Here is a 10,999-nt window from a genome sequence, read left to right as displayed (position 1 = left end):
AGGTTTCAGGCTAGAAAATGATGATCTGAAAGACGTTGAAAAGCTGTGTGGAGCTGAGGGGAACTGCATAGTCGGATGATACTACTCAGTGGGTTCATCACTACGGGCGACATCTTTCAAATACAATATAAAAGTATTGATTAATGCTTGTGTGAAACAGCCCTTTAACCTCATAGATGTTTTATTTCAAGTGGAATTTGCTTGTCTACAGCAAAAACAATGTATAATGTGTCACTGCCCCTTATAGTGGAATTTCCTTCTCAAAGTAGGGAAAAAGCAAAGCAATCAATTGAAAGATGACAGTTGACAGTGAGGAAGACATCACAATTGATTGTGTCCATGATGAGGAAAAGATCAACCCAGTTAATAAAATTGACTTAATTTTCTGGCAGAAACGTTGTTGATCTGTGTATCAAAGTTACTGGCCAAAATCACGAGAATAACATGATTTTTTTTGTTTTTATTATTATTATTTAGTTGTGGGAGAGGGACAGTCAACCGTCAAGGCATCTAGGCAATTGTTTAACTTTGGGGGGTGGGGGGGGGTCACTTCAGTAGTGGGATAGACCTGTTTATCATCAGCATAACAGTGAAAGCTAATGTTATAATGTAATCTATCGGGAGTACATACAGAGAGAGTTAAAAAGAACTGTAAATAGCCACAGTTTTTCTGTGTGCTGATAATTACACTCAAATGACAGCTAAAATCTTAAAATGGGATTAGCATTATGAAACATTTTAAATCCCTCATTTACAACATTTAGTTGTGTTATCGTGTTCTTGATGTGTGTTTTTAGTTTTCTTTTAGGAATTATTCAGAAGGCCCATACATATAAAGCTACCCCTCTTTTAATAAATAAAAAAATAAATAATTAATATATAATAATTATTAAATAAATTAAAAATTAAAATAATTAAAATAATTAAAAAATTCAAATAATTTTATATATAAATAAAAATAAAAATTATATTTTATATATATATATATATATTAGATAGTATATTACATAGTATGTTTGATATTTGGGGATTCCTTTATTAATATCCACTATATATTGTTGTATCACCACAAGTCTTCTTCTCTACACACGTTTCTAGTTTCTGTTGTGTGGAAATCCAATGTCCTCTGGAACAGGTATCACAGGGGATCTTATTACTGAGTTTGAAAATGGCAATCATTGCAAGCTATTTTCAGTATTTAAGAGAAGCAATACAGTTCATGTGATCCTCTACTGCTTCAATTCTGTAATTATGATGGCAATCACCTCCTTTCTTTCTCTCTCTCTCTGCTGGTTCCACCCTGACTGGAATAAGGTTTCCAATAAAAGACAACAAATATTAACAAATTTTGGGAGATGAAATCAAGTTCATCAATCTCAACAAATATCCAATTTCTCTGTATCCACAACACAATTGCTCTCAGCAACTCAGTGGCATTAATCTTTCTGATGGAGCTTTTCCATCCTGACAATGTTCAGCATCGACAAATAGGAATTTGAATTAGATGCTGAAAACATGGAAAAGTTGCAGATTAAGAATATGCCATCGGTGGCGTGAGGTGGAAGTAGACTCCGCCAGAAGGAGTGTTAATGATGGAAATATCACCTGACCCGTGACTTAAAGCTAAAGTGCGTAGTTTCTGTCGCCCCCATGAGGAATTCTAAGTAATGACAACAAAACTGTCAGTGCGTCCACATGATACAGCCTTTCGTGATTGTGCACGCGCCCCCACCCCTCCTCCACGCAGTTGCTAGTAGCCAAAGAGGACACGGAGGATTGAAAAAAACATGACGGACTCTTGAGAAGAGGTAATTATCTTCACTCGAGTTTCTGCGCGGAAAAGTTACCAGACGACACAATCTTCTGAACATAGACATACTGAGAAATACAGAGAGAGTTGAGTGGAGCTGATAGTCTTAATTAGCTTTGTAGCAACTCATTTGGCAATGGCTTAAATGTAACGGACGTTCAATAATATCAAAGAGTTACGCACTAAAGCTTTAATACTGCTTTTTACTGGATCAGAGATAACACTGGCACATTGTGTAGTTATAGGCCCAATGTAAAAGCTTGTTCTGTGTGAGAATGTAAAACTTTCAAGTGCTGTTCTGTCAAGTAACGACTCCTTAACAAGTCTGTTCACCTTTTAATGTTTATAGTATTACTTTGTCTGCAAAATGTGTCGGGCATTTCTCATAAAAGGGGGGATGTGTGTTGTGCAGAGTATACTTAGACATTGAATCCACGGAAGACTTTTAAAGCTTTCTCTATATACAGTAACCCGATTAGAGAAACCAAGAAAGATGATTGTGCAGAGAGCAATTGGAGACTGTCAAAATGTACTAACAACTGTGGCATTTAGAAGGAGATTACATATTAATACTTTGCAACTGTGATGGTGCTCCACACCACTTCTCTTTCTACTAATCATGACCAATCAGGTGTGTAATCACTAAATGTTTAGTTGCGGGACTAAGTTGGTGGAAAATGTTTGATGTCGGCAGAGAAAACTTGAAATATCTACTGATGTCAAAATGTTGATAAGTACAGAAAGACAGAAACAACACAGGTGTATAAAGTTTCCCCACAAAATGTCCATGTGACAGAGACTGTTCAGGTAAGTGTAGCATATGGTTAAGAGTAGTGCTAAAAACAATTAATTCAAGGAATGATCAAACTAAAATGGTAAATAGTTGTGGTTTGCAGCTTTTTGAATGTAAGCAATAGCGATTTTTCTATCATTGTACAGTAAATTTAATAACTTTGGTTTTTAGAATCTTGGTCGAACAAAACTAATTATAAAAAAAAAAGAAGAAGGGGTGGCAGTAACTCACTCCGTAGGGAGTTAGGTTGGGAACCGGAGGGTCACGGTTCAAGTCCCAGTACGGACCAAAGTACAGAGTGTGGATTGGTAGCTGGAGAGATGCCAGTTCACCTCCTGGGCACTGCCAGGTGCTCTTGAGCAAGGCACCGTACCCCCCCCAACCGCTCAGGGCGCTGGTCCAGCACCGGCAGCCCACTCACTCTGACATCTCTCCATTTGTGCATGAATAGGTCCTGAGCATGTGTGTGTATTTCAGGCCTGTGTGTAGTGATTTCTAACAGAGTGTAAATTGTAATTTCCCCACTGGGGATCAATAAACAGTATAAAAATTTGTATAAATAAATTAACTAAATTAAAGACTTTACCTTGGGCATTTTTCACTCTTTGCTTTCAAATACTACATTCAGACTAATAAATTGCTGTAATTAATCAATAATTGTAATAATCCGCCCTGGTTGGGAGGCCTATAAAACTGAGTGGAAAGCACAGAAAAAGTGGTACCACAGGGACATTGTGCTTTAATATGCATTACATACCAAGTATACAAGTAATAATTAGTTTTGGCTTATTTTAGTTCATAGTTTTAGTTCAACATTCTAATACATTTATTATATACATCAGACTTTGTCAGCGATAAAACAAAAAAGTTCTGGACTTATTTCGTTGTGTTAAAAGTGATTCATTCCAGTCTAAAATTTCAATACAAAACTGCCCAAATGTTTGTGTGTTTTCTGATTAGGTCTTTTGACAATAGCTGTTTGTGGAGGCAGGTGCTTAGGCCAGCTTGTTGCTATGGAAATGTGTTGAAATGTGATGACTCTAAGGGACTCAAACAATGTAGTTTCAGACTACATGATGTTATCCACAGCTCTAAAAGTTACATCATGTTAGAAGATCATGCAAAAGTTCATAACGTCACGGAGAGATACCGCAGGTCTTTCCTGCCTGCTGCTGTCAGACTCTACAATCAGCACTGCTCCCAGTAGACCACATGGACAAAACACACACACCAGGGCTGATAAAACGTGCAATAAAACATGTGACTGTGCAATTACTGTAAATACATTTTACTATTTACTATTTAATATTTACTCTCTTTAATTATATGTATTACTGTGTGTTAACGTGTCTTTTACTTTTCCTCTTATCCCTTGCTGCTGCAACAGTGTGAATTTCCCCATTGTGGGATTAATAAAGGATTTTGAATCTTGAATCTTGACAATTTAGTTGTGTTGTTCTGACTTAGAGCCAACAGTGGTGATTTAATGTAATAATGCCAATGTCAGAGTATTTTTAAACATTTTGTCATGTCCAGTTGACAAACTATATTAGACTTTTTCATGATTTCATTTCAACAAAAAGAGGAACAAAAACTCTGAAGCCGAGAGACCACATGTCCAAAGCTGCCACATTCAATGGATGAGTTTAAATTCACATCCACAAATTAAACATCCAGATGAAAGAACAAGCAATTATAGGTTTCAGCCAGTAACACCTGAACAATACCATTTTTTTTATGCTTAAAGTTTGAGCTTGAGCTACAAACTTGCATACATACCTGCTTGTACGGACTCTAGACCACACCTAATTGTTCTCTTTTGTGCCACTACCAGACAGGTGAACCTTTTCTAAATTAATTTTTCTTGCTACCTGACACATTCATGTAACCATTTGGGTAAGCGCATAAATTAAATCGACAGCAAGGACAGGAAGCACAACCATACACATTTAATCCTAGAGCAGTGGAATTTGAGTTTCAAAGTGTGCCAGCATAGACTTCCTTCCATAATGTTTTAAACATGTTCTGTGCACTGAGAAGCCCTCAGCCAGAGAAGACAGAAAGCGGAGAGTTGAGGAGGAACAGAAAGAGAATGATCGAGTAAAATATGTTTTGTTTATAATCAGTGAGGCTGTCTGTCTATACTGATGCACTTAAGCTCCTGGGCTGTTAAGCTATGTGCTATGTATTACAAATGCAACATTAAGCAGCTATAGCACTTTCATCAATAAGAGAGCAACTGGTTGGAGCTTTCAGGTGCATGTACAGAAATCATACTCAATAGACTTCATAACCCATATTTGATTTAGTATTTTCATACGTGGTCATAAAGCCTTTGCCTAAAGAAATCCCAGCACATACAGTATTCATTGATGCATCTGCAGCTGCTCAGTTAGTAATGGTAAGTCAGCGCCTACACTGCCTCAAATTAAACTACAATTCAAGGACATCACAAATTCAGCTGGCCTGGTGAAAGATATAGAGAGATGAACTTATAACTAACTTATTTCCATAATGGTGTGTCCATAGAACATCTGGTCATTTACTGCCTGCCCCTCAGGTTCAACCAGATGTAAAAAAAACAGTTCAGTGGCTGCAGTCAGACTGCAACAAATCCGGTTTCTTTATTTATTGTAACCTGTGTATATGCTATAGCTTCACAACATGCAGCTGGTAAAGTTTCATTTCAGTTTTTGATTAATGAGCTTTTAATCAAAGACCTCAGTATCACGTATGAAGCTTAGTGTAAGCTCATACAGAAAGACTTCTATGCTTAACATTTTCTCTCTCTCCCAACCTAATCAGCTGACTCTTGGTGCTCACTCTTTCAGTTAAACCAACCAGATTTTGCCACAAGCTATTGCGTTGTTACATTTAAACTTTAAATCGGTTCTCCTCTCTGCTGCTGTCAGTTGTCATTTCAGGCAAAATCAATGTTCCACCCCATTCTCATCGGGGGGATATTCCTGCATATCCGTGGCCTCTATACCCCTTATAAATTAGTCTAATTGCCAAAGACTCTAACATATCAACCTATGATGCACCCTGTTAATTAAACTTTTTTCACCCTTAAATGAAGTCTCCCCTGATTGAACTAAAAAAGGTACTAGCTAACAAACCAGGTAAAGTGAGCATTCATCTGAATTATCTGAAAAACAAAGATGAAAGCATCAATATGCGCAGGAATTTATTAGGATATGTAAATACATTCATTTGTAAAATAAATATGAGGTAGTCAAGCATTTACGAGAAATACAACTTAACATTAAAGGTCCCATATTGTAAAAAGTGAGATTTTCATGTCTTTATTTTATTATAAAGCAGGTCAGGTGCAAGTATCAAAACGCTCAATCCACAGAGAAATGCACACAGGCCATATTCAGAAACTGTGCCTTTTAAACGAGCCGCCAGGACTTCTGTACAGTTGTGATGTCACAACTGTACTATAGGTAGTACAGTGCCATTCAACACGTTTTTTCAACATTAAAGCATGTAAACATGTTCTAGTAGAAACCCAAAATACAAGTATGAACCTGACATTAATGTGGGACCTTTAAGTTGTCATTCTTTGTGAATCCATTTAATGAGGTGTTTTGAGCTCAATCCAGCCTCAGAGAGCATAGAAATTGTAACCTCATTTGCATGAGGTGTTGGTAATTGGGCACAATGTTGCATAGTGGTTTGTGCCTTTCTCAGTACATGCAAACCCAGGAGTTCAGTTTCTTCTCCATCATTAGGATCAGTGGTGGAAGAAGTATTCAGATCCTTTACTTAAGTAAAAGTTCTAATACCACACTGTAAAAATACTCTGTTACAAGTAAAAGTCCTGCATTAAAAAAGCTACTTAAGTAAAAGTATGTAAGTATCATCAGGAAAATGTACTTAAAGTATTAAAAGTAAAAGTACTCAATGCAGAATTTTTTTTCATTTTAGAAACTGGAAACGATCAAAACAGTTCTGATAATTAACTTAGTGTTTAATCGGCTAATCGTTTCAGCTGTAGCAAACTGGCGGCCTGTATATTGTTAGGTAGTTTCATTTATAATAAAACATTGTATTTTATAAGCTAAATGTGTTTTGTGTGCAAAAAATATTAATTTTGGAAAGTAGTAACTAAAGCTGTCAGAGGAGTATAAAACGTAGAAAGTGGCATGAAAAGAATAGACTCAAGTAAAGCACAAGTACCTCAAATGTGTACTTAAGTACAGTAGTTTAATTTATACTCTTTATTGATCCCCAATGGGGAAATTACAATGTACACTCTGTTGTTATTACACACTGGCCTGAAATACACACACACATGCTCAGGCCCTTTTACATGCACTAATGGAGAGATGTCAGAGTGAGTGGGCTGCGACTGCTGAACAGGCGCCCTGAGCAGTCCACCTCTGTATTTCAGTCCGTACAGGGACTTGAATCAGTGACTCTCTGGTTCCCAACCCAACTCCCTACGGACTGAGCTACTGCCACCCCAACTTCAGTAAATGTACTTAGTTACCAACATTTTTGCTGCACTGTTCACAGGTTTGGAAGAAGGAGGGCTTCAGTGATTGTGAAAGGAGGCAAAGACTCACCAGACATGACGTTCTGATGTAGATGATGTTCATTCTTTACACTTATGATGTCGGCTGCTTAAGCTTTCTCCTGACTATGGCAAGATTCTTACAATAATCTTTCATCCTCTTAAGAGAGGAAAAGCTTTGCCTCAGAGAGCTCCTATAGATCACAATTCATACGATGTGCGATTTTACACCACATCTTTGCAAAGGTGAAAAACTAGAAGACTTTGAGGCAACTCGTTAAAAAGAAGGAATAAGGTTTAAAAAGCCACAGGGGTCCTTAGTTCACTTTTCATGTGACGTAAGGTGGCTCACATCAGACAGAGAAAAAACACATGGAATAAAATGTGGAAGTGATGGTAACCTTATGAGTATAATCTCTGTTGCAAATACTTTTCCTTTGTTGCATTTCAAGGTATTTAACTACAATTTGTGTCAGTGAAGAGTGTGATTGTCTAGGCAAGGCTACAGCAGTAAGAGCATATCTCTTAGTAAGAGGGAGCCAATTGTGCCAATGTAAACCCCTCTTTTCTGACTGCTGACAGGACTGTTGATGACAGATGCCATTCACTTGATTCTCAGCTTTGTGTTTGCTGCTCATTAGTATTCTGGATAACTGTTTGAGAAGCAGAAGAAACCAAAGAGTAACAGGGTCCTGATAAATGTATGGGTATTTTCTCGATAACACGTCCGAGTTCTGAATTTTATCAATGTGACCATCTGACTTTACTCTTAGACAAAACAACTCAAGTATGCCATAAATCAGTGGTTCACAATCTTTTTTGTCTGACATACCCAAACAGCCCAAGAGTAAATGTGTTATTATTGAACACTATTAATTATATGAAGTGGATATTGTTACAAACATTTTATGCAGTTACATTACATGTCATTTAGCTAACGCTTTTATCCAAAGTGACTTACAATTGCTATATATATATATATATCTATCTATCAGAGGCCACACGCCTCTGGAGCAACTATGGGTTAAGTGTCTTGCTTAGGGACACATTGGTTGATGTATCGCAGTGGGAATTGAACTCAGATCTCCCACACCAAAGGGATGTGTCATATCCACTGCGCCGTCACCACACTGAACAGTTGAACTGTCAGTGCTAGGTCAGTTTGGTCATTTCAGTCATCCTTTTGTCAGATCTGAGCAATAAAATATTAACCGTCTTTTATCTATTCTCTAACTTCCCTTATTTAAACATTATCAGGAGGTACTCTTTTTATTATAGCCTAGCTGTTTTGTAATTGTCCGTTGGTAATTTAAGTTTAGTGCTACTGCTAACCAAACTAGCCACTATACTAGCTGCCTGAGGCTAATGTGTTGCTAATACAACATTCTAAATGAATTACTTTACTGTTGGGGGAACTATTACGTATTTTACTCTTTATTTTTACACTTTGGACTCTGTTTGTTAACTAGAGTTATTACTGTGCTATATTTCCCATGTGGACGTAAAGTTTAAGTGTCACTGGTGCACCCGGCGCTCACACATTTTCACAATTGCTTACAGGAGACACTTCAAAGTCCAGCTTCGTATCTTCAGCTTTCAGTAGTGTGTTTGGCTCGCTGTGTAGTTGTGCACCTACATGCATACTGTAGTTAGGGCAGAAAAAAAAGCCACTGAAAGCAATTATTCAAATGAAAAATGTCCATGTATGCTCATATCTCATAAATGCAATTCTGTTTGGCAGCTGACCATCAAACTCAGTGCTAACCAGCACCTGAGTGCATTTTTAATTGCATGCCAGTATTTCAAAAGGAATCACATACTGATAAAGCAACATTCGCTGATGAATAACTGAAGCTTGTTTCAAGGCTGTCCAAGTTCATTTTAATGCTGTGTGAAACCAAACAAAAGCAAAACATTGCAGGAAAGACACATTCAATAATATAAAGCAGTATGCTTTGAAAAATGTTCGCCAATAATGTGAAGAATGTGTTCTGTAAGATTAAAACATGCTAACTTATGATCAGTGAATACAATGACTAGATATTTTCCTTATAGGCAAAACTATCATTCAAAAGCAAAGATGTTTTTGTATTATTCATGTTTTCCAGAATATTAATAGTATTTCAATTCAGAAAACATCATCGGAAGTTTAATGACTCGTCTCCTGATGTGCAGAATGACCTCACAAAACTGATATTATTTATCTAAATAATGTTTATAGATGTTTTACATTTCATACACATTCATTCACGTTTGTTAACAGTAAAATAACTATTTACTGAAGTTTTATTAACTATTAATTTACCATTTAGTAGTGATGGTTATTATAAAGTGTTACCATTACATGAGTATTTCTGTTGAACATGGTTATTACACTGGTGAGATAATGGCTGTTTATTTCATGGCAACACAAAAATATCCATCCTAGATATATTCCTAATGTCATCAAGTAGAGAATTTCATCAAGCTTTCAGGGTTTTGAAAATAAGTTTTCTTTCTCCTTGAAACACAGGCCCGGGGAATATCTATTAGGCACTTAATTGATTGCAAACTCATGGTCTGAGTCACATCTCAATCTTTCCAGCTTTGTCTCGCCCTGCTCTCTTCCATTCTGGCTCATTGGTGTGTACAGTGGTTCATAAGATGCATGGCTGTGGCTGGTTATGTGGAGAGTGAAGAGTAATCATTTAATCATTAGACCAAGAAGGTTTTAAATAAGACCAGTGAGTTCATAAGGGCACACACAAAATAAGGAGGTGTGGACGCAATAGGTTTTTCGGAGAAAGATGAACAAATGACATACAGGCATTTGCAGTTTTTTCTGAATTGCTAAAACACTAAACCCCATTCTCTGAACCAAATGCTCAGTGGCCTAAAGCCATTTGTTGAATCAATCACTCTTCTTGCATAACTCTAAACACATTCTCGCTCGTTAAAACACATTTCACACTGTGATGCACTTGTGTTGCAAAATGGTTAACACGGGCAGCAAAAGTTAAACACAACTACAACACTCATTCACATCATTTACACACAACGACTCAAAATTGTACACACGTTTCTAGGTGATCAAACCAATTGTAGAGAATATAAGCCAGTTCAGAGTGCACAGGTGGCACAGGAGCATTGAATGTTGATGTTTGATTTTGCAGTTTCACAATATTTTTTCATGTCATATGCTTTTCATTTCATTTTCTTTGTTCTTTGGCCTTTTGCAGTCGGACTACTGTATTGTTCTACAAGTGCCTACAGCAATACAGTATACAGACATTCAATATTGTATTACTTGCATTACTTGCAGTGTACAAGATATTCACGGTACAAGTTGTGATATACTTAAGTTTTCATTGCATGTGTTTACTATATGAAATACTGTAAACATTTTTTTTCTGTAACTACATGTCCTGGACACTGTTCCCAATTTTTTGAGGTAATGTCTAATGAATGCTCTAGTATTTAGTTATCGACTGGCTGTGTGTATGAAAGCATTGTTTGATTTTGCCAGCAGAGTCCGGGGTTTTGTGAACATAGTTTGAGAATTTAGTTTTGTGTTTACAGTTTTGAGAAAATGTCTTAGCAATCGAGAAAAACTGTAAAGAGAGTTCAAACAAAGTTGATATTTAATAGCGCAACGCTATATGTATTCATTTCAGTGGCTAAAAAAGGCTGAATAATATCTATATATGAAAACGGTTTTGATCCTATAGTTGTATTTTTTTATTTTTTTTGAGATGTTGCCCAGTGTGTCACAGTTTGGCCCAGAATCCCCTCTTCTTACCCTGTGACCTGTCATGCTTCTGGAGTCCAGGGACAACAGACCTGTCATGCCTCTGTTGTTCCTGGACTCCGGACCGGGTTTTCCCTCTATCCTCCC

Source organism: Sander lucioperca, chromosome 22, assembly GCF_008315115.2.
Source record: "Sander lucioperca isolate FBNREF2018 chromosome 22, SLUC_FBN_1.2, whole genome shotgun sequence".
Taxonomy (NCBI): Eukaryota; Metazoa; Chordata; class Actinopteri; order Perciformes; family Percidae; genus Sander; species Sander lucioperca.
Note: the sequence above shows the minus strand (reverse complement) of the source record.